Source organism: Cupressus sempervirens, chromosome 2 (genome assembly GCF_028749045.1).
Source record: "Cupressus sempervirens isolate cs-2001-9-10 chromosome 2, ASM2874904v1, whole genome shotgun sequence".
Lineage (NCBI taxonomy): Eukaryota > Viridiplantae > Streptophyta > Pinopsida > Cupressales > Cupressaceae > Cupressus > Cupressus sempervirens.
In genome coordinates this window covers 245134946-245160847 of record NC_143119.1, presented here as the reverse complement: position 1 = coordinate 245160847, position 25902 = coordinate 245134946, and the positions used below count along the sequence as shown (strand labels likewise).

Genomic DNA, 25902 nt, shown 5'->3' with positions numbered 1-25902 from the left:
ATAAATAGGTATACTAGTCGATCCAAAAAAATCCAAATTATCGATTAAATGGTGCACAAATGATGCCATACGTGCAAAATTTGGGATCATTGGTGGATAGTTTTTGATATCCCTCCACATAGCAATTTAGACATGCCATTTTATTTCCTTAGAAAATTATATGTTGAATTTGTGTTGAAACTTAAAGTGATCTATTGGAGCATGAAGCCCAACATGGGTGTAGGACTAGGAGCTCCTCAAGATAGACCCTCTTCCCAGTGGAAGAAAGCTAGCACTTTTGTGCCCCTCACTAATATCTCCTCCCTCCTTGAGAGTAATATCTTGATATTATGGCAGAGGCTTCCTCTTAGACCATCAGAGCCATTCATAGGCCAAGTAGCCTAATGATATATCAGGCTAGGTTAGTCTTACCTCCTCACGTTGATGATGTTGGTGCCAGTTCATCATCAGCTAGCTCATCACACATTTGTGTGCCTCATACTTGCATTAAATACAAGAATATTTTCCTAGGTCCCATAGGTGATCTTCCTAAGTATCATTTTTTATTAGATGAGGATACACTAGACACATACACAGAGGCTACAAACCCTGATGTGAGAGAGGAGGGGAATGCAAAGGCATGGACTCCTTTAGTGTCGGTATGTGTATACATTTTTTTTGTTATGATATATGCAATTTAAAGTTAATTTTTATAATATAGTAATTTTAATTTTTAAGTCACACTAACTTATACATGTATGTGATCTTCATTCATGTTTAGTTGATGATCGAGGAGGAGCTCAGAGAGATTGATGATGCCATGCTCTCAGCCATTTCATTTGGCCTTTAGACATCTATGGTATATTATGTTGTATTCAAATTTATTTTTTCTATTTGATATTGTAGCATATATGGTTGCTAATCTTTCTTTTATCTTGTAGGTACCACCTGTCTCACAGGTACAAAGTGTGGGGGATGGGCTAGCACACATTGACAAAGGAAAGGTAATTAAGTGCTTTCTATTTGATTAAATATCGATGCATTCTTGTAAAATGTTTGTGGTAATGAAATTTAATTACATTCTTTATTGTATATAGGGCATGGCTACTGGTGATGAGCCTGTACAAATTTCACGTCATAGACAATCAAACATTTCTATTCACACCAAGAGCCCCATTGTATTTATAAGTATCATTTATTTTTTATTTTCCTTATCTTCATAAATAAATTCAAAACTGATTTCTATGATATTAACAACTACTATTTTGTATTTTTGGTATGATTTTTCATAATATAGAAAATTTCTGATATTTGGGTGAAAAATCAGTTATGCCTTTTTTTTGTGGCGCCCTCGTTTTCAAATTTTTGAAAAAGGTTTTTTCTTCAAGAATTTTGTCGGGGTTGTTTATCCTAATGTTTTATTTTAAGTCAAAATGCCTTTGGTAAACCTTTCATGTACATTTAATTGCAATTTTTTGTTTGAAAGGATGCCAAGTTGAAGTGTTTTTCAATCACCGTTGATCTATCAGAGATCAAGGGTCAGCGCATCCCCGCATTATAGAGTTGTAGGTCTTTAAGCAATGTAGGGAAGTGCATTTGCGACACATAGCCCCTGATGTTTTATGAGATCCAGTACGTCACAAAAGCTCTTGTATGTTAGCTTTGTTAGTACTTTTGCACACATTTTGTTTTTTCGTGATATCATTGGTGGATTCATTGGCAGAGCTATGAAGATTACTTACCAAGCAGTATCACTGTCGATCCTGTCTTGATCAATGGTTAGCGCATCCCTGCATTATGAAGATGCAAGTTTTTAAGTAATGTGGGGAAGCGCATTTTTGACACATGGCAAAGTGGGGTCAGGCATTTGTATTTCAATATGCTACACTGCAAGTGATTGATGACTTGTAATGCTAGGTATGCACAGAAGGGTTTTTGGTTGCTTAATGAAGGTGAAAGTCTTATCACCGTTGATCTTGTCTTGATCAATGGTTGGTGCATCCCCGCATAATAAAGATGTAGGTTTTTAAGTAATGCGGGGAAGCGCATTTGTGACACGTGTCCATGATTATGTCCAACACTTGCTTGCTTAGAAGAAGATACAGTATTCGCTGGCGTGAAGTGTTGTCAGACAGTATGAGCTAATATGGCAGTTTCCTATTGGTTAGTATAGCTAGCTGGTCGTTAATACGAAATGGATTATTTTGATCGTCGATCTTGTCTTGATCGATGGTTGACACATCCTCGCATTATGAAGATGTAGGTTTTTAAGTACTGCGGGGAAATGCAGTGGTGACACGTAGCATTTTTCTAAAAAAGACTGTAAAGCTTGTTATTTTTAAATTAGGACCGTACGATTCTAATAAAATCTACTAAAAAGAATTACCTAGTAATCCTCACAACGCGCTTAGTAGATTTTTACCTGTTTCTGGCAACTTTAGCACACTTTTCCAATTGTCCTGCAAACTTCTATTATGCTGCAAAAAAATTAGAAAAATGGAAATAAAGATGCTTAAGAGAAAACATGTTAGTGAAAACTAAAGCTTAACTATGGGAAAATGAAATTTATTTATTTTTGTTCATTTTTATACCCATAAAAAAGCTTAGAAAATGTTAAAACCTATGAAAACATCAAAAGTCAAAAAAAATTTTATACTTTTTTTTTTTTTTTTTAAATAATTTTTTTTTTACATTATTTGTCTAGAAATTTTGAAAAAAGATGTCTTCTGTATTGCTGTTCCAAAAAAAATAGAAAACATGAAATAAAACAAAAATAATGAGCAGTTAGCAGAAAAACTAGAAAACACGAAAATCAATGCAAAAAAAAGCATCTGTTAGCAAAGTCTCGCGCGAAGTTATTTTTTTCTTGAACAAAACTGTTTTGAGCCTGCACGAAGTTATTTTTGTCTCGTGCAAAATTGTTCGAAGCCTGCGCGAAATTGTTTTTGTCTCTCGCGAAACTATTCGAAGCCTGCGCAAAGTTGTTTCTGTCTCGCGCGAAGAAACATGTTTCACACAAAGTTTCGCGTGCCCAAGAACTTTCTCGTGTGAGTTGGAAAGAATCTTCACGCGAAGATTCTGGATCCTCACGCGAAAATGAACAATCTCGCGTGAAGATTCCTGAATCTGTACAAAATAGTACAGACAAAGAACAAAAAAATGATTAAAGAATACAGAAAGAGGCCAAAAAAATTGATTTTCATGCCCCACGGTGGGTGCTAGAAATGTATATGTGAAAATGCGGCCTATGCTAACACACACACTTCAACATGGTCATTGCATGCAGATTCATCTCGGAATGAAAATTGGATTGTTCATCTGAAATTTTCCCTACAACGCGACCTATTGCCTTCTATCTAAAGGAATTTTGCCTATTAATATCCTCAGAATCAAGGTATAGGCAACTAGACCCTCTAAGAATGAAGGATTTGACGATGGAATTAAGCTAAGAATGAGTATGCAGATTAATCTAAAATGAAAGATGCAATGTAATCTAAGAACAAATAAAACAAACTAGATTAAGCATATGCATGATTAAACTAAAATGAGATTAAACTAAGAATGAGAATGTATGCAAGAAATGTAAGCAAACGTGAGTATGGATTCCAGCAGCAATTTGATGCAAATTCTCCAAAATTCATCCTCCCAAAATGAAGAGATGAGGGTCTCTTAAATAGACTCTCCTGGAATCCATCAACGGTTGAGATCGATTTAGATCAACGGTTAGGATTGAAGATGAGGTTCAGTCATAAAGGGAGATTCCTAAATTAAAGGGAGTTAACAAACTTAATTTGAGTAAAATAAGGAGTTAACTATTTTAATTTGAGTAAAAAAAGGAGTTAATTGATTTAATTCATTTTTTATTAATAGTGAACTGGAAATTTCCCTTTTTGAACTGAAGAGAGATTTTGTTGAGATATTTAATTTAATAAAATGAGATATGCTCTCATAATTACTTTTTCTATTTAATTAAATAATCTTTAATTAATTAGAGAAACTTTTGATTAATTAAATAACTTCATTTAATTAATTAGGAATGGCTTCCCATTTAATTAAATAACTTTGTTTAATTAATTAGAAGTAAGTACTCCATTTAATTAAATAGAAATACCTAAATAATTACATTTTAATTAATTAAGATAGGCGTATTTATTAAATTAAATAAATTTAATTCCATAGTACATTAGCCTTAGGATATAATTTAATTTAATTAAAGTATAAATACTTAATAATTAAATTATAATTAAATCAAGTAGGTTTAATGCAACTAATATGAGTATGTACTATAGGAATTAAATAAGAAATATGATGAATGCAGATTAGGGTTTTCTGCATCTGACAATTAAGTCAAGTAGCAAATAGCAGAATAAGAATTGGCTATTAGAATAGGACTTAGAAATTATCAGAAATAGACCAAAATTGGTATAATGGCAATGAGCCAATTTTGGGGTATTACAACTACCACATTAATGGTTAAAGTCTCCATGCCCATGACATTATCATTCCCAACTTGGCATACACGTCACATTCAGCCAATGAACGTATTCTAGGTTAGCAAGACCTCACAACTAGGCATGACTCACTCGTCTACCCAAGACCTAGCCCCACTGTGCCATGTGGTGCAAAGGTGCATGCCCACATTTTCTAACCCACGAGTAGTTCCCTAATGTGGGGAACCACTAGCCACTCATCTTCGAGAGATCTATGGTTGATAAAGCTTCTACCTTCTCTAATAGATAAACCTTTTATTGTTGTAACTGGCAGTACACATTAGCAATCACTTTATAGCTTGGCATAACATGACACACACCCCAAATCCTTGGTCCCACCTTGCTACATGTCAAATTACCACTTTCCACCATTATTAATTTGTCAAGCAACTTGAAAATGTAGGCATGTACTGACCATGGATCTCACATAGATCAATGGTCATGAAATCATGCACCATTATAACACCATGTCAGTTGAACTAACTAATGGAATACTACCTTTTAGTCCAACTCACCTGATAGCTACCATGGAGGACACCTTAATGTTATCCTTTGAAAAGTTGGGCCCATGATGTCAGATTGTGCTACATGTCTTGTTTGTGCTTTCCTGCATTGTTTAATCCTTGTGCATCTTTAGATTGTAGGTAAGCATTGGCTTTTTATTTAAACAAGATCAACGGTCGATGAATCTTGAACATAAATTAATACCTTTATTAATAGATTAACCAATAACATCACAAGAAATTTAGAACATGGATTAAAGGTACTGACAGGTCTGCAAAAAGGCTCTAACCAACTCTAACACATCATAATCTTTGCAATGCACTAACATTCTAAAAAAGAAAGGGCTACATGTCATCAGGGCACATGCCCACTTTATTTAAAGACCTTCAATTTTAAGATTGCATGGATGTGCCATACATTGATCTAACTAATATCAATGGCTGGCCAAAAGGTGTTGTAGTTAAAAATTTTGAATAAAATAACATGTGGTTAAAGAAAAGATTAATAAAATCTCTAACAAGATTTTAGTGAAGTCTTCCTTACATAAGCTAGACCTTGTGCAAAATTTTACTGCCTTAAATAAATTTTTAAAAAGGACTCTCAAAGTTTTTCAAAAGATAGGGTAAAATAATATAAGGCACTAGGGTTTTTTCATGAATTTTACCTATGGTTTTACCTAATTTCAAAAATTTTAAGGCACAAAATTAGGGCTTTTACTGCTAAATGCAACACAATAGATATGGTGAAAAATCAGGCCAACACTTCCTTCTAGTAACAATAACTTATTTAGAATAACCTAATGTCTTTAAAAGAATCAAACAAGAAATATTAAGCTTAGAACCCTCATCTATCAACACATTCCTAACATGGGTTCTATGGATCATGACTTCAATAGGAAGGGAAAGATTACGCAGACGGCTCAAAGATTTATCATCTTCCTCTTAAATAGAAAGGTAATGAGGGCTATCAATATGATTAACCATGTTCTTGAATTGATTGACATCTAAATTTTTGGGGACATTTGCCATGTGCAAAGCATCCTGAAGGACTTTTTTGTGTCTCGGATACAACTCTAAAAGCTCAAAGATCAAAAATTTGAGTGGGGGTTCTTTGCAATTGATCAACAAGATTATAATTTGACCTAGGATTGACCACTGGTTTTGAAGGAACATACTTGGATTGCACTTTTATGGCTTACTTGATTGGTTTGAACTAGGTCCTTTGATGACAAGGGAACCTTGACTTCATCTAACAACATTGAGACTTTGGGAAGACTCTTGCTTATGTTTACTTGACTAGTTTGAATTGGGTCCTCTAATGACAAGGGGACCTTGAGATGACTCTCTAGAGTAAGAACCCCTTAGCACCAAAATAGACTTTTCACCAAAGATAGAAAAACTCAAATTTAAATCATAACCACTAGGATCTTTATCTTCCATCATGTTGACACTTTCTTTTACAACCTCAAGCATATTGACAACATTTTATGCATTTGCACAAGTTTAATTGATCACAGCCTTGCCATTCTTAGGTTGGGAAGCTTCCCCTTTCTCATACTTGGGAAAAGGCTCTGTTGGTATAAATAAGTATTTACTATTTACACTTTACATAAGTTTACTTAGGTTAATGTATTGTTTTATTATTTATTAGTTAGACACCTAGGAGTATGCATACTCATATGAGTTGTCTTGTTGAAAACATAGGAGTTAGCATCTAATTTAAGCACATGGTGTCTACAACATCTCTATAAGAGATACACATTGTCATACTTATCCTCCATTGTGCATGAATGTACATGAATCATTGACCGTGGGAAGTTCCTTCACTAAGCCTTCATTTGATGCATTTTCATAAATGTTGATATTGGAACAATCCAAGTTGATAGATATGGGAATTCTCAAATCATCAAAGACCAAAGCATTGGTGGCTAGTAATGAGAACCAATCAAATCAAGGTGGAAAAGGTTCTACCAATAGCAAGAAAAATTAGTGGAAGAAAAAATCACAATCAGAGACACAACAATCTTCCTCCTCACACCAAGGCAATTCTTCTTCCAACAAGAAGGGAAACAATGACAAGAAGGATAAACTATTTTGTGGATATTGCAAGAAACCAAAGCATCATTACAAGACTAAGAGAATAGATTAGTTGGAAAACTTAATTAGGAAGAAAAAATCATTGTGCCAAATTCTTCAAAGGATTCAAATCCATCCACTTCAAAGGAAAAAGAGAAAGCATTTATGGCAAGTTCAAGTTCTTCAGGGGAATGGATTTTTGACTCTGGTGCCTCATATCATATGGGTTCTTCAAAAGGACACTTTTCTTTATTGCAACAGTCTAAGGTACCTCACATCTTTGTAGGGGATGATATAAAAATGGAATTTGAAGGGGAGACACATGTAGAGATGTAAAATGGAGAGTTCAAAGATGTTCTCTATGTTCCTAACCTTAGCTTTAATCTCCTTTCAATTTACCAAATCACTCACTATGGAGGTGGCAATAAAGTTGAGTTCCTTCCTAATTAAATAATGGTGCAAAATCTTAAAGATGAGTCATTGGTTGTAGTGGGTAAATTCAATCATGACATAAAGTTTTATTCTTTATCCCACTTTGTGCCTAAGTCTCCTTCACATGCCTTGTTGACACAATCTCAATTACAAAGTAAATTATGGCATGAGCAGTATGGACATCTTGCCTTCTACTATCTTCATCAACTTAGGTCAAAAAATATGGTCAAAGGTCCACTTACAATAAACTTTTCTAAGGGTGAATGTTTAACTTGTTCAATGGACATGCATCTAGAAAAAAATACGATAAAGGGAAGTCTTTGATAGCATCAGTTGTTCTTGAATTGGTTCACATAGTTCTAACAGGTCCTTTTGTAGTGACATGAATTAGCAAGGTTCACTATATCCTCACTTTCATTGATGAATTTTCACGCTACACATGGCTCTACTTTCTTGATCACAAGAATGAAGTGTTTGATAATTTTCTAGCCTTCAAGAGTCACGTTGAAAAGAAATCAAGGAAATTCATCAAGGTTCTTTGTATGGAAAATGAAAGTAGATATGTGAACTCAAGACTTAAAGACATTTTTGAACTTGAGAGTATTCATCTTTAGAATCTACTAGCATTTAGTCTGCAAAAGACAAATGTTGTAGCAATGAGGACTAGAATTCTTAACTCAATGGCAAGTTGCATGATTCAAGCTAAGTCTCTTGATCCATCACTTCAAGTCGAAGCTATAAGAAGTGCCAATAACATAATTAATAGGTCTCCTCATAATTTCTTAGATGGAATGACTCATTTTGAGGCATGGTGTGGAAGAAAACTAGTTGTGAAACACTTTAGAGTTTTTGGTTGTCCAACATGGGCAAACATATCTTAAAGGGAATGCAAGCCACCACCACCAAGGCCTTGTACTTTCATTAGATATGAAGAAAGTGTTAAGGCATATACACTTGTAACGCCCCGCCAAGGGATCCAAAAGAATTAACCTAAAGTTTCACTAAGTTTACTAAACATTTTTTTTTTTTTTAAAGTAAGAAAGTATGACATACACATCAAACAAATAGTAGCGGAAGCAATAACATGTAATCATCGACAAACATACATTGCAAGTTACATTTCTTAAAGATCCCAAGACGTTGAGTCACGTTTAAATTTAATTAATTCTAAGTCTAACAACTAACACATACATATAGAAGAATAATCAGAAACTCCAATATCCATAATATACATTTGTTCCGAATGCTCCTTGGCAAATTAATTCGGAATGCTCATTCATCCACTGTACATGTCACAGGGTATGAAAGGCTTAAAAGAATATACATATGTAAAGATCAAGATACAACATCCTCAAATCCATGATACAAAGTACAGTAAAAATATATGAAAATTATTCACCATACATGATACATCCATACATCCATAATGATAAAACATCTATCATAAAATCTAATCATCCATCATACTAATCCAAGAACATAGTGTAGGTAAATGCCAATCACGAAAACTCCAGCCATGGTGACCACGGAACGGATCTCAATGGTAAGAGTAAAAGCACTACCACCTGACCGCGTGGAACCTAAATGGTCCACTCCCACCGCGCTGAGGAGATAGTCTCAAGTCCCAAATAGGATAACAAAACCTATAATCATAAATACTTTCTAAGTCCAGGAGATCCTATAAGTATGCCAACTCAAGGGTTCCTAAAAAGATCGACATCTAAATCCCAGAGGTACCACAAGACACGTAGGAAACCTAATATGCAAGCGGGAAAGTGTCATCGCAAAAGTCATGTAGAAGTTACCCGAGCAATCCCTTAGGAATCCTGGGTCCCTACTGATCCTGCAGCCACTAGTATCCTCTCGTACTGACGAGGCATACTATGGTATGCAAGGTCGTAACCAAGCGTCCTCTCTACCCCATCCTAGTCTGTACTAGCACTCATGGCATGGGAGAGAACATACAATTATCTTATTAGGTTCATTTTCTCTCATTTAGTGTAAATGTTTTCACTTATTAAAAATGACTTACAATGGGTTTCTCAAGGCAGCCACTTAGGGCTCCGACCCCCATTGCAAGCCACTTCCCGACTCTACACATAGATAACCTACCCTAGCTCATGAACTCATAAATCAAAGAATCATAATAAAACCATCTCAGTCCTATGCGAGCAACTGAAAATATCATAAAAAGATAATCCACAAAATATATCAGTTCTTCATGAGCAACAGATAACATCAAATAGTAATCAAGTAATCACGACAGTTCTCTATTAGCAACTGAAGGCATCAATGATAAGTCACAAAATCCAATGGTTCTCTAATGAGCAACCAGAAAGTAATACAAGTATAACTGATCGAGACTCAGAAATGGTTAAGTTAGGTATTCTCAAATACATACATCTCAGCTTCACACAAGGAACTGGAAAGCAATCACAAACAGTAAACACAATCATGTCATAGAGCACTTCATCACATTACCATGGTCAGGTTTAAGAAAGATCGAGACCAAATCATCAAGACATCACATTCACAAACCCCGAGCCTCTGGTAACAACCTGAACTGGTCAACGCTAAACCAACCCCAAAACATTCAAAGTATAAAGACAACATCAAAGTCTCAGAGATTGGATCTGAAAGTATATTATTTAAGTTAAGGTAAGGTTTGTGATTTAGTTTAATGTCGAATTCAAGTAACAAAGTTTTCACAACTATCCTTTTTCGAATAACCCATTTCTATAATAACTTTCATTAAATCAATATCCAAATTTATAATTTAGTCAAATAAAATTCATTATTAATTAACTTAATTAAACTAATTTTAATTAAATTAATCAATATTCATTAGATCTAATTAATTATTTTAATCCCACTACTAATTGTTAATTTATTAATATTTAAACAAAATTATTAATAAATTAAAATCTACAACTATATCTATGCAATTAATATTTATTTATTAAATATTTAAAAAGTTTAATATATTATAAAAATTGAATATATTATAATTTTTATTATTTAAAATTTTTAATTAAATAAAATTTCATTTTTTAATCATTAAAAAAATTATATAAAAAAAAAATTAAAAAAAAATAAAAAACGAAATTAAATTCTTCCCCACGTTTAAACCCCGTCGGCTTTGGCCGCAGGCTTGCGGTCGCAGGGCCTGCGGCGGTAGGTACTCTGTACCTGCCGTCGCAGTACCTGCGATGCAGGTACTGTCAGCCTGCGCCGACAGTGGGGGCGGGTACGGGGTAATTCCCTCCCCCCCACTATATAATATTTAAATATTTTTTTTTTTAATATATTTTTTTTTAAAATTTGATTTGATTTTATTCTAAACAATAAAATAAATTTTATTTTAACAAAAATAATTTTGTTAAATTCTTTTTTTTGTTATTTTTTTTTTTTTTTTTTATAAAGCAATTTCTTCAAAAGGGTAAATATGAAATATATATATATATATATATATATATATATATATATATTTATATATATATATATATTTATTTATTTATTTATTTATTTATTTATTTTTATTTATTTATCTAGAACTTTTCAATTTCATTAAAAACAAAACCCTTATCAAATTAGATCTTAATTTCTAAATCAGGAAAAACAAGGGTTCTAATTAATTCATCCAGTCTCCATGGATACAGAAATTATTGACGAATAATTAATAGCTTCACAAGATTGAAAGCTTAAAACTTTTATAACAGAGAATTCATATCTACAAACCCCAGACACGAAGAAGGCAGGAAGGGATAATTGCAAATTTAATGGATAAAAAACACAAGACCCTACCTGATCCTGATGCTATTATGCAACCTCCAGAAAACTGTATGCGAATTCGTTCCTCTCAATAACCTTTCCCTTCGAGACTTTCTTCGTATCAGCCTTCTGAAATTTTCTTCCAAAAATTGTCTTCCTCCTAATTCCCGTCCAAATTCCTCTCTCTAAAAAAATGAACCCCCAAAGTTGTGATAAGCAAATTCTCCTCAATTCGGGGCACTAATTGTGCGTTTACCCGAGAAGACTCTTTGCACAACTCAGTTAACTCAAATTAACTTTTATTATCTTTTCTAATTCTTTTGCATTCAACTTTCATGCACATTAAGTTGAATGATTAAATAACTTTATTTAAAATTTCACTTGACATCAATTCTTAATTAATTTATTACTTTAAATCTTATGTGCACTTTTAAGAAATTAAAATAACATTATTAATTTTTATAATTTAATCTTTTAATTTAATTCTTATATTTAACTCATGTTTAGATCATGCGATCTAGAATTCTTAATAAAATTAATATCTTTCAACTTTTTAATTTATTTTAGAACTTAATTGATAACATATTTAATTAATTTAAATAACAATAATACTTAGCATTTATTTAAAAATGAACTCCAAATATATTATTATTAAATTAAATAAATATTATCCTATTCTAAATATATCTTAAACTTTAATTTCCAACTTTAATTCTTTTATTTAATTAATTAATTAATTAATTAAATATAAAGATATCATAATAATTCCTTATTAAATTAAATCATTAATTTGTCTTTTTAATTAGACTTAATTAATAGAAAAATACACCAAGGACTCATAAAGCAACATACGAAAACCCATCATAGAAAAATACATACCACATCAAACAAAAAGGTTATAATCACAAAATTACATCATTTGATGCATTCGGAGGGTACTAACTCAGATACTTGTCCTAATTATCAATTAGGACAATTGGCTAGAGGGTTTAGGATTTGGACTTAAGAGTTTATCTCCCCTCTCTTACCATTGAGACAGTGCGATAGGGTACGCTCATCCTGACAATTCAGGGAAGTCGATACCCGGTACCTGCAACCTGCATAAAATCCACGCATGTACAAACACAATATTCTAAGCTAAACAGGCAATGGAAGGAAGTGGTGCATCGTGTAGATCCCGACTAGCAGGTGACTACGACTCCCTTCCTTAACCATATCAGAAACACCATACATAAATAAAATAGCACGCACACCATACACATGCAGTATGGGGTAAGTATCCATAAGAGGCACATGAAATAATAAGCCATCTAACTAATCATCATCGATAACTAAAACCATTGAATAATCATCATACATGCATGAAATATAGAGTACCAAGTAATCTCATCATATAATAAACTGAGTGTAAACATCATCTGATAATCTCTAAAATAATAATACTACTCATCAAACATAAATTGGCCTAAAAGAGTTTGGCAATCATAACATAAATGTAGCTCGAAAAATGTAAACTAGGGGCAGGCACTACATCCACCCCCCCTAGACTTAGGCTTACTCCTGGAAGCCTATAAACAAATAGGGATATAAATCCCGTAATCTAGATGCATCCTCTCATGTCGCTGAAGAGTCATCAGTAGGGTCCCATTGGACCCTTACCTGCTCTATGGTTCGACCCCTGAGGTTCAACTCCCGCTGCTCCAGAATACGACTTGGCTCCAAAGCCAGCTGCCCGTCCTCTACCTGTAATGCATTCCAATCAAGAATATGTACAACATCAGGAATATACTGTCTAAGTACTGAAACATGGAAAACATCGTGAATGCGAGCAAGGCTGGGCGGTAAAGCAAGACGATAGGCAACTGGACCAATCCTCTCAAGAATATCGAATGGTCCCACAAAGCGAGGTGCTAGCTTCGAGCCCTTTCCATAACGGATCGGACTCTTCCACGGACGCACTCTCAAGAAAACCTTCTCACCCACAGCAAACTGCTTATCTGACCTATGAGCATCGGCATACTTCTTCTGCCTATCCTGTGCCGTTGTCAAGTGCTCTCGGATACGCACCACCTGTTGCTCCATGTCACGAAGCATCTCTGGGCCCAACAGGATGCGATCCTCAAGGCTATCCCAACTCAAAGGTGTACGACAAGGGCGTCCATATAAGGCTTGGAAAGGTGCCATGCCAATAGAACTGTGATACCCGTTGTTGTAAGCAAACTCCACTAGGTAGAGATAGTCCTCCCAATGAGTCTGCCTATCCATCACGTACATCCTCAACATATCCTCGAGAACCTGATTCACTCTCTCTGTCTGCCCATCTGTCTCTGGGTGATATGCTGAACTGAAGTTCAACTGTGCTCCAAGATCATGCTGTAGTGATGTCCAAAATGCGGAAGTGAAAACATGATCCCTATCCGAAATGATCTTTCGGGGAATACCATGTAGTCTCACAATGTCACGCATGAAGACATTAGCTACTGAAGCTGCAGTGTAGGAAGACCTGATTGGTGCAAAATGTGCCACCTTGGTCAACCGATCAACGGTGACCATGATAGCATCATGACGACGAAGAGTCATAGGTAATCCTACTATGAAATCCATAGAGATGATGTCCCACTTCCATGAAGGAATGAGATTCGGTTGCAAAAGTCCTGCCGGATGCTGGTGTTCTGCCTTGACTCTCTGACACTCAAGACATCTAGCCACAAAATCAGCAATGTCGCGCTTCATCCCGGACCAAAAGAATAAACGTCGCAAATCTGCATGCATCTTCTTGACACCTAGATGTGCCGAGTAAGGTGCACGATGGGCCTCTGATAGGATCAATATGCGAAGCTCATCCAGTAGCGGCACATAGATCCTTCCTGAAAGTCTCAAAAGGCCATCTGACTCTAGGACATAGCCTGAAAACTTTCCCTCCAAGGATCTCCCTGAATTGATCTCACTGCACACCTCCAGATACCATGAATCAGTGGGGAGTGCCTGAAGTATCTGACATCTCAAATCGACACTAAGAGTCATAGATGATATCACATGTTTCCTGCGACTCAAAGCATCAGCTACGACATTCTCCTTCCCCTGGATATACTTCACCTCAAAGTCATACTCGCACAAAAACTCCATCCAACGCCTTTGCCTAGCATTCAGATTAGGCTGCGTGAATATGTACTGAAGACTACGATGATCGCTATGTAGTTCAAATCTGTGTCCCAACAAGAAATGTCTCCATCTCACTAAGGCATGAACTACTGCTGCTAACTCAAGGTCATGTGTAGGATAATTCAACTCATGATCCTTGAGTTTGCGTGACTCATATGCAATCACTCGACCATTCTGCATTAGAACTGCTCCAATACCCTCGAGGGAAGCATCGGTACACACCATGAACTCACCTTCTGGATCAGGTACAGCTAAGATCGGTGCACTGGTCAGAAGCTCTTTGAGTTTCTGAAATGCTTCTACACACTTTTCTGTCCAAAGAAACTTCTTTCCTTTCCTCTGAAGGGAGGTAATAGGGTGTGCTATTCTGGAGAAGTTTTGAACAAATCTGCAGTAATACCCAGCTAGACCCATGAAACTACGAATCTCCGACACAGTAGTGGGTGCAGGCCAATCGACTATTGCCTGGATCTTCGCAGGGTCTACAGAGATACCTTCGCCTAAAATAACGTGTCCCAAATACTGTATCTCTGATTGAAAGAAATCACACTTTGCCGCATTGGCATAAAGTTGATTATCTCTCAAGCACTGCAAAACTAAACTCAAATGTTCCTCATGTTCCTTTTGGGACTTAGAATATATCAGAATATCATCGAGGAACACAAGAACAAATCTATCAAGATAGGAACGGAACACCCCATTCATTAAGCACATGAAAACTGATGGGGCGTTCGTCAGCCCAAAGGGTACCACTGTGAACTCATAATGCCCGTAGCGAGTTCGGAAGGCGGTCTTATGAATATCAGCCTCCTTGATGCGAAGTTGATGGTATCCTGACTTAAGATCAATCTTAGAGAACACTGTAGCTCCCTTGATCTGATCAAATAAATCATCAATCCTAGGTAAAGGATACCTGTTCTTTATTGTCACCTTATTCAGCTATCTGTAATCAATGCAAAGGCGCAAAGAGCCATCCTTCTTCTTCACAAAGAGCACTGGAGCTCCCCATGGTGATACACTAGGTCGAATACTACCCTTGGCCAAAAGTTCCTCTAACTGCAAACGCAACTCACTTAGCTCTTGAGTGGTCATACGGTAAGGAGCTCTAGAAATAGGTTCCGCTCCTGGAGTGAGCTCAATGCTAAAATCAATGTCTCTCTTCGGAGGCATGCCTGGAATCTCACTCGGAAAGACATCAACATACTCCTGTAAAATAGGGTGATCTAGGGTCTTCCTCGTCAAGCTCATTTACCGAAACGGCAAATACCTGACACCCCTTACGAAAGCTTCGCTTAAGTTGCATAGCAGAGATCATCCGTAGGGATATAGGCCTCGGTATCCCCACAATCTCCACATCCTTCCCTTGGTCATCCTGACACAAAATGGTCTTCTTTCTGCAGTCAATACTAGCCCTATGAGAGCCAAGCCAATCCATACCTAAGACCACATCGTAGGAGCCAAGAGGAATAACTCGAAAATCGACTGAAGTCTCGAACCCTCCTATGCTAAGTCCACACTTGTGAACTACTGAATCTGTGGAAACTTTAGCACCTGAGGCTAGTTCCACTTGCCAACCATGGTCTTGCTTAACTGACTCCAGCTTACACTTATCAACTAGAGATGGAGAAATGAAAGAATCTGTATAAATATTAATTGCATAGATATAGTTGTAGATTTTAATTTATTAAATATTTAAAAAGTTTAATATATTATAAAAATTGAATATATTATAATTTTTATTATTTAAAATTTTTAATTAAATAAAATTTCATTTTTTAATCATTAAAAAAAAATTATATAAAAAAAAAATTAAAAAAAAATAAAAAACGGAATTAAATTCTTCCCCACGTTTAAAGCCCGTCGGCTTTGGCCGCAGGCCTGCGGTCGCAGGGCCTGCGGCGGCAGGTACTCTGTACCTGCCGTCGCAGTACCTGCGGTCGCAGGTACTGTCGGCCTGCGCCGACAGTGGGGGCGGGTACGGGGTAATTCCCTCCCCCCCACTATATAATATTTAAATATATATATTTTTTTATATATATTTTTTTTAAATTTGATTTGATTTTATTCTAAACAATAAAATAAATTTTATTTTAACAAAAATAATTTTGTTAAATTCTTTTTTTTGTTTTTTTTTTTTTTTTTTTTTATAAAGCAATTTCTTCAAAAGGGTAAATATGAAAAATATAAATATATATATATATATTTATATATATATATATTTATTTATTTATTTATTTTATTTATTTATCTAGAACTTTTCAATTTCATTAAAAACAAAACCCTTATCAAATTAGATCTTAATTTCTAAATCAGGAAAAACAAGGGTTCTAATTAATTCATCCAGTCTCCATGGATACAGAAATTATTGATGAATAATTAATAGCTTCACAAGATTGAAAGCTTAAAACTTTTATAACAGAGAATTCATATCTACAAACCCCAGACACGAAGAAGGCAGGAAGGGATAATTGCAAATTTAATGGATAAAAAACACAAGACCCTACCTGATCCTGATGCTATTATGCAACCTCCAGAAAACTGTATGCGAATTCGCTCCTCTCAATAACCTTTCCCTTTGAGACTTTCTTCGTATTAGCCTTCTGAAATTTTCTTCCAAAAATTGTCTTCCTCCTAATTCCCGTCCAAATTCCTCTCTCTAAAAAAATGAACCCCCAAAGTTGTGATAAGCAAATTCTCCTCAATTCGGGGCACTAATTGTGCGTTTACCCGAGAAGACTCTTTGCACAACTCAGTTAACTCAAATTAACTTTTATTATCTTTTCTAATTCTTTTGCATTCAACTTTCATGCACATTAAGTTGAATGATTAAATAACTTTATTTAAAATTTCACTTGACATCAATTCTTAATTAATTTATTACTTTAAATCTTATGTGCACTTTTAAGAAATTAAAATAACATTATTAATTTTTATAATTTAATCTTTTAATTTAATTCTTATATTTAACTCATGTTTAGATCATGCGATCTAGAATTCTTAATAAAATTAATATCTTTCAACTTTTTAATTTATTTTAGAACTTAATTGATAACATATTTAATTAATTTAAATAACAATAATACTTAGCATTTATTTGAAAATGAACTCCAAATATATTATTATTAAATTAAATAAATATTATCCTATTCTAAATATATCTTAAACTTTAATTTCCAACTTTAATTCTTTTATTTAATTAATTAATTAATTAATTAAATATAAAGATATCATAATAATTCCTTATTAAATTAAATCATTAATTTGTCTTTTTAATTAGACTTAATTAATAGAAAAATACACCAAGGACTCATAAAGCAACATACGAAAACCCATCATAGAAAAATACATACCACATCAAACAAAAAGGTTATAATCACAAAATTACATCATTTGATGCATTCAGAGGGTACTAACTCAGATACTTGTCCTAATTATCAATTAGGACAATTGGCTAGAGGGTTTAGGATTTGGACTTAAGAGTTTATCTCCCCTCTCTTACCATTGAGACAGTGCGATAGGGTACGCTCATCCTGACAATTCAGGGAAGTCGATACCCGGTACCTGCAACCTGCATAAAATCCACGCATGTACAAACACAATATTCTAAGCTAAACAGGCAATGGCAGGAAGTGGTGCATCGTGTAGATCCCGACTAGCAGGTGACTACGACTCCCTTCCTTAACCATATCAGAAACACCATACATAAATAAAATAGCACGCACACCATACACATGCAGTATGGGGTAAGTATCCATAAGAGGCACATGAAATAATAAGCCATCTAACTAATCATCATCGATAACTAAAACCATTGAATAATCATCATACATGCATGAAATATAGAGTACCAAGTAATCTCATCATATAATAAACTGAGTGTAAACATCATCTGATAATCTCTAAAATAATAATACTACTCATCAAACATAAATTGGCCTAAAAGAGTTTGGCAATCATAACATAAATGTAGCTCGAAAAATGTAAACTAGGGGCAGGCACTACAACACTTATGGATCTTGAGACTCATGAGATATTTATAGAGATGAATGTTCACTTTGAGGAAATTTCACCAGGATTATCCTCTAATCCTCTTCATACTTCATACATTATGGAAACTGATACTAACAACAATGATACTGATTCAACAAATTTAGATATGTGGGATCCTATTGAAAAATGTAGAATAAGGTCATAGCATCAGCCCATTCCACATGCATACACTGCTATAGTGATAGGTCCATGCAATTTAGTATAGTTGGGTACACCTTGTCTTCCAGCTCTAATATCAGGGGATGACTACTTGACAAAAATTTTAGGTTTGTTTGTGGAGTCATACATCGCATATTTGGGAGACATCATTGATGATATCCATCTTCTCTTTGATGAAGAATATCCTTCTTTAGTTGTTACAAGGGAATACTCTAACCCTCTTGTCCATTCTCTGCGTGATCATTTTTACCAAGTTGATATGATTGTGGATCCTTATGTACAATAGTTTCAAGAGGTCTCTTTATCATTCAAAGAGACAATTGGTTCTTTGGGCTATGTTCTACATTCATCCTTGCTAGATTTTTGCTTGTTCTTTTCAGCAATGGTTGAAGGGGTGACTATTAGTATTGACACTAGGATAGTTGAGCAGGTTTCAGAGAAAACATTCATCTTCAGGATTCTTTCTACACACTGGGGAAGAATCTCATATGTACCTTTGGCATTGTTTCTTCCAAAGGGAGAAAAATTATTTAGCAATCATGGATCAGCTTCTACATTGGAGTAGCTATCACTAATTGACATTCTACATTTCGAGGGGAGGGGCTACCTTGTCTCCTTTCTTCATCTTCTCTCTTATGGGGGGGACCTTTTCCTCTTTTGGGATTGTGTTCTTATCATAATCCTCTATTGTATATACATGATGTCTATCATAATGGGGGGTCTTCATTACTTCATCCATCCATGCATCTTATTTTTTCATCTCTCTTTTTGGGGGAGGCTTTTTCCCATGAGGTTTTCCCTCTTTCTCTACTTTATGAGAGATTTCTTTGCTTTTGTACAAGGGTACCTAATATGGCCTAATAGCCAGGACCCATCATGCATTTTCATCCTATCTTTTGTGAGCTTAAGTGCATTCCCCTAAGTTGCACTTAACAAGAAATGTTGGTGTAAATAAGTATTTACTATTTACACTTTACCTAAGTTTACTTAGGTTAATGAATTATTTTATTATTTATTAGTTAGACACCTAGGAATATGCATACTCATATGAGTTGTCTTGTTGACAACACAAGAGTTAGCATCCAATTTAAGCACATGGTATCTACAACATCTCTATATGAGATACACCTTGTCATACAAGCTCTTTGAATTATGTGTGATCAGAATTGGTATTTAATCCATCTATTTCAAGTTTTCCATTCTCAATAAGATCTTGAAAAATATGCTTAAATCTCCCAAAGTTTTCAATATCATGTCCAATGCCATTATGAAGTTTACAACTGGCCTTCTCATGCCACCACCATGGCTTAACTTTAGGTATACATAACTTTGCAGCATCAAAAGGGTGCACAAGCTTACGAGAAAGGAACTTCATGAATATCTCTTCATACAACTCACCCAATTGTGTAAAGTTTCTTTTCTCTCCTTTAGGCCTTTCTTGATATCTTTGCTTGTTATTTTGTTGATTGGCACTAGCCAAATGGAGAAAATCTTGGTCTTTAGGCATAGAGGAATCCATAACTCCATCATCAACCACTTTTTTATTCTTATTCCAATATGTGTTCTTTCCTTTATCCTTGTTATTGTTGTTATTCTGACCATTGTTGTTGTTGTTCCCATTTTTTGTCAAAATACCTTGCTCTCTCAAAACATCCTCAATTCTAAATGCAACTTCAACCATGGTATCAAAGGACTCAAAAACCAACTTCTTAACTTCATACTTCATCTCAAGAACCATGTTACTAATGAGGATTTCAATCTTTTTTTCTTAGGAATAGTCCTAGAATAGCGAGAGTGTTGTCATCTCCATCTTTGCAAGAAAGTAACAAAGGATTCTCCTTGATTTTTCTTTGTGTGGCATATATCCCTGGGAGACAAATCTTGAAAGATTGTATGCAAAGTGTTGAACAAATATCTAAATTAACTGAGGCAACATCTTAATAGGAGGAGTTATATTGGTAAACCATTCCATTTCTTGACCCTTAAGACTCCTTGGAAATAATCTAATACGGTACAAGTCCTCATGATCAAACTCAAAACTCATAGTATAGAACTAATGCACATGATAATTTGGATCCCTGTTTCCATCATATTTGTCATATTGGTGGATCTCAATTTGTATAGGAAAATATTTCATGTCAACACTCTTATCAAAAAGATTAGGACAAATCAAATCAAGTGAAAAAGAACTCTTGGGTGTTGATATTTTCTTAAGTTGTTTCTTCAATTGGTCAATTTCTTATTTCATAGAGCGATCATGCTTTTGAATATTTTTGTCTACATCAAAGTTGTAAGGGACCTTAGCACCCTTGTTGATTAAAATTTGAAAGCATGCATCTCTATTTTGGTCCATATATGCTTCCATATGTTTCTGAAAATATGGTTCTAGTTGCATACCCATGAAATCATAAGAACTATAGTCAAAGTTTGAGCTACCACCTCAATATTGTGATACATGTTGAGTTTTTTGTGAAGGTTGTCTTGAAACTCTAGGAGTTGTTGGTCTCCTATAATAATCATGTCTTGAAGCTCTCCTTCCTCTAGGGGTAGGAGATCATGAAGGTGTTCTTAAGTGTCTTCCACTTTGTGGAGTCTTAGGAGGGGTGGATGGAGGAGAGTTGTTTCCACCACCAATGTGCACATTGTTGAATTTATTATCAAGTTGTGAAGCCACAAGAAGGTCTTGTGCTTCTTGATGGACTTCCCTTTCTTCCTCTAGGTGTCTAAATTGTTCTTCCTTCTTAGCTTGTTCTTCTAGAAGGGCTTTTCTTTCATGCTCAAGTACTTTGAGTTTTCCACTCACATAACCTAAAGGTGTCATGATCAGTGTACATGGTCTTGACTGTCTAAACCAGTTACCAGTAAATGTTGCATTCACATGAGTTCTAGAAGGATCACTAATTTGATCATCATATTGGGATTTCTCTTCTTTATAGGTATAATTATTATCTTTCTTAACCCTTTGGTTTGCATCCAAATATCTATCCTTAATATGGGGTGAGGTTGGTCTATTTTCACAAGTGGGACCACCACTCAAAAGGTCAACATAGTATTCACCACTTCAATTCTTCTTTTGTGGAGCCATTGCAAAATCCATATCTGTATCCAAGTGAGGTGATGCTAAGGGTATACTCAACTGAATAAGGTCACTACTAGGGTCAAAATAAACTTCTAGAATATTCTCAAGTGATTGAACAAACATAGGTTCTTTTCCCTTGTGCCTTTGATGATTTTGAACTAAAGGTTACAAATACTAATTATATTGAACACAATAATTATAATAATTTTTTTGGCAAATATCAGCCACTAAGTGGCACTTGTTATATTATTAAATTATTTTATTTGTATGGAAAATAATTATCATTAATAAAGACAACCTTTTCAACAAGTCCTTTAATATATAACTCAAATCATATTGGCATTATAGATTAGATCTGAAAATGATTTTAAGAAATTGCATGCAATCTTAAATAAGATAAAAAGAACTTATATTTAAAAGAAATATTTCCTTAAAATAATCACTTCTAATTTAAGATTAGTTAAATGATATAAACATATATTCATTTAATATGCCAAGAAGCTTTGTATACAATGACCACACAAATCCCAATACAAGCACGAGAATATGATAAAAATATTCTCGTTCAATAAAAAAAAAATGTAAGTCATTAAAAGAAAATAAAATCATAAAACAAAAATATTTCAGAATATAATAGAACAATTCAAGAAATAATAAGCTCCCATACAAAAAACTCATAATGGTGGCATACACTTAAAAGTAATTAGTAATATTGTGGTTAGATAATGCCACATGGAAGGCAACATCTATATAATATATGATATTGATGTCCATTCACTCCTCCTCTATTTCCCATTGACTAAGTGACTGATAATTGGTGTGTTGTGTATGTTAAGTTTCAGAATTTGTACCCAGTACAAAACTGAAAGTTCAACAATCCTGACTTCAAATGGGAATCACTTCACTATGTGGGACATCCAAATAAAATGAGACCTCTAGATTCTAGGCTAGTTCCTATTGGATATTCAGTGATATTTCCAAAATCCTAACTTAAACTTCAGGGAAAAGTGAAGAAATTTTTGAAAATGAACCTAAACTTACAGCCTAAACTAGGAAATTCTGATACACCAAAATAATATGGAAAACTTAAACACACTTAACAGAGAAGGGATTAGATAGCTAACTGGAGTACATGCCAAAAATACATCCTTCTATAAAGACCTTCATAAATGATTTGTAATAAGGTTTTGAAACACAAACTACAACCTATAGCTAGACATACTTTCCTACACCTAAGTGTTGGAATGAGACAAACTAATAAGGAACAATAAAATCTAAAAAATTACATTATCAAATCATTTTGATACACACACAGAACTACAAGAAGCAAGAAGGCTTAATAAGTAATACCAAAATGACATGAACACAATTCTGTCACTTGTATTGAATTTCCCAAGATGAATTACAAATTCTATAATAAAGAATCAAGACTCAAAACAGAACTCACATTTTCTTCTCTACATAATCATAACTCCTTAAAATGAGTTACAAAACTCATTAAGTACAAACTCAACCCCCTGGGTCGAATGCAAAAAGAAAGCCTCAAAATCAGGGCCTTAGAAACTTCTAAAAATGAATTTTTTTACTCACATGACCGCATTAACTCATTATGAATCCTATGACTCATCATAAACTGCCCAAAAAAGTCTCTAACTGGTCATCAAGACCCCCAAACTGACTTGATAAAGATAAATCTGACCCACTAGTCCTACATTCCCTCTAGATGTTTCCAACTGATGTCTCACTTAAAAGATTGTAACATAGGGATATAATGACTCATTTCTCCTTTTACATGACAAAATAGAAAAACATTAAATGACTTATAAGGATATCATTTAAATATTTTCCTTTTACAATGCAACATTTATGCAAAAATAAATAACTCATATATCCCCCTTATTTTTTGAATTTTACAATTAGAAGATAATATTAAATATTACATATCATTTTAATATCATTTCTTTTACAATATTAGATTTATGTAAAAAAATAAGATAACACTTCAATCACAAAAAGAATCCTAAGGTATAAACACAAACCCTTCCACATTATGCTCAATGCAAAACAACAAAAAGGGAAAATCCCATAATATAACCTGCGGAATCCAAATAATATAGAAAGGAATTTGGGGTAGAAGTCTTCTTCGAATACCCTAATCATTCCTTCATTTTATCATTTTCACTTTCTGCAAACATGTGGATCTATGGTGAAGAAGAGGTGAGGGTTTGCAAAGTTTTTGTGGCCTCCATTACATCCTCTGCTCTTTGTTGCTTTCTTATTTTGTTCTTATATTCTTGATAGCTACCATGCGTTGGTTTTGTGTGTTTCCATGAAAGAAATTTGTTGAAGATTTTTTTGTGGTAGCTACCATTGTTGCTTGAAGGTATGGTTTTCATGACTTCTTGATGGTGCATCTTCATATGTTCTAGAAGTGTTAGCTAGCAAAATTGCTCTAGGAATGTGTATGAGCTGAGTTCCTTTTGGTATTATCCTTTGCACTTGTTTTTCTAAAGTTGGTCTTTGTTAAACAATGCTTGACTTTTATTACACAAGCTCACAATGGGTTGTTTCAAAGGACAAATTTTCCTTATTTATTTGCTCTGTGCTATAATATAAGAAGCACATCTTCAAAAGATATCAATAGCTTTTTCCTCTAAAAAAAGTTCCTTTATCATGACAAACAATCCAGTTTAAATGGAAAGCTGAGTTGCTACACCAACAACTACAGATATAAAACCTTCTTGCAAGCTAAAAGTAGATGTTTTTGTTTCCTTTTCTAGAAATAATATGCCATTTCTTTTAAAACCTAAGTAGGGTTTCTCTATATAGTTTCATGGGGTATTTTGTTATTTGTCATGTAGAAAGATATTTTTTGTATATTGGAACCACTGTAAAAGTAATTTGTTACTACTTTTTTTTTTTCCAGAGATATAGGTTCCTTTGAACCTTGATTTTATTGAGAGCTCTATTTTGTAGGCCTAACATTCAAATTTATCCTCTCTAAATTTTCAATAAGTTTCCCAAGTTGTTTGTTTTTATTTGGCCCTGATTGTTCAAAGCCACTTCCACTATTGATCATAACTACTTCACTATTAGACAAGATTCCAATCATCGTTGATATTGTTGGGACTCCAAACTTTTTAGCAATAATATGTGACTGATCAGAAACCTCTGCATCATAGAAAACAACTTGATCCTGATGCAATCCACTAAGAGCTCGCCAAATTGCTCAGGTGTTCTTTCTTGTGGTTGGTAACAAAACTTTTGGTAGCTTGAGCGATGTCCTCACCAACTCATCAAGATCACAATTATCTATTCTCTTTGAAAACCTTGGTAGCAGATCTAAATAGTAATTTTTTACATCCTTTTCATTCCAATCACCAATTTATTCTAGTAGTGATCCCTTCTCATTGCTCCTTTACTATTCCTTGCAATGTTTTGGCAACCTGATCTAGAATTGTCTCCAACTCTTGGTAGCCTTTTGATGATGGAGTGTAAAATATCAACAACCATGTCATTCATTGATCTAATACTTTCTCTTTAAAAAATTTTGAATCAAGAACCAGAATCTACTGAGGGTTCTAAGAAGAACTACTTTTTGCTTGTCCCTATGAACCAACAAAGCCTCCAAATGGATTCCAATTTTTTTTGTCAATTTTTGGAAAGCCAAAAATGTTTGAGAACATATCTCCCATGAAGTTAGATCCACCAATGTCATCTCTGAAAGAATGTCCTAGTAGAACCTCCAAAAGGGAATGTGAAATGCTTGAAAACCTCTCTGCCACTCCCTGATTGAGATCTACCTTGCTAGAATGTGAAGTTTTGACCATTTTATGCACTCCAAGTATCTTTGTTGTGTATTCTATTCATTATGTTGCTTCCCAATGAATTGGAGATGTGACCTGCCGAGCTAGAATCTTCTTAATAGTGACAAGATCTAAGTGTGGTTGAGCATCAAAATTTGAAATTATTGGAATTCATGGAATCTTGATCTTTTTTGGTTTCTTTTGAAAATGATGACCCACTTTCAGCCTTCACACAGTTGGCTCTATAAAAAAATTATGGAAAGTACCAGTACTCTTTCTTTCTTTTGAATTGTTGAACTTATATGTTCAATTAATATGATACTCAATAAAATGTTCATCTCAAATTTAGATCTCTTGCAAAATTATAATGAACCCTATTTTCAAACTATACATGA

At 34.3% G+C, this 25902-nt stretch overlaps 1 pseudogene; it reads right to left on the bottom strand.

The window, feature by feature from the left end:
- Positions 1 to 2375: 2375 nt before the first annotated feature.
- Positions 2376 to 25532, bottom strand: LOC149571953 (dnaJ protein ERDJ3A-like; annotated as a pseudogene).
- Between the last annotated feature and the right edge of the window lie 370 nt (positions 25533 to 25902).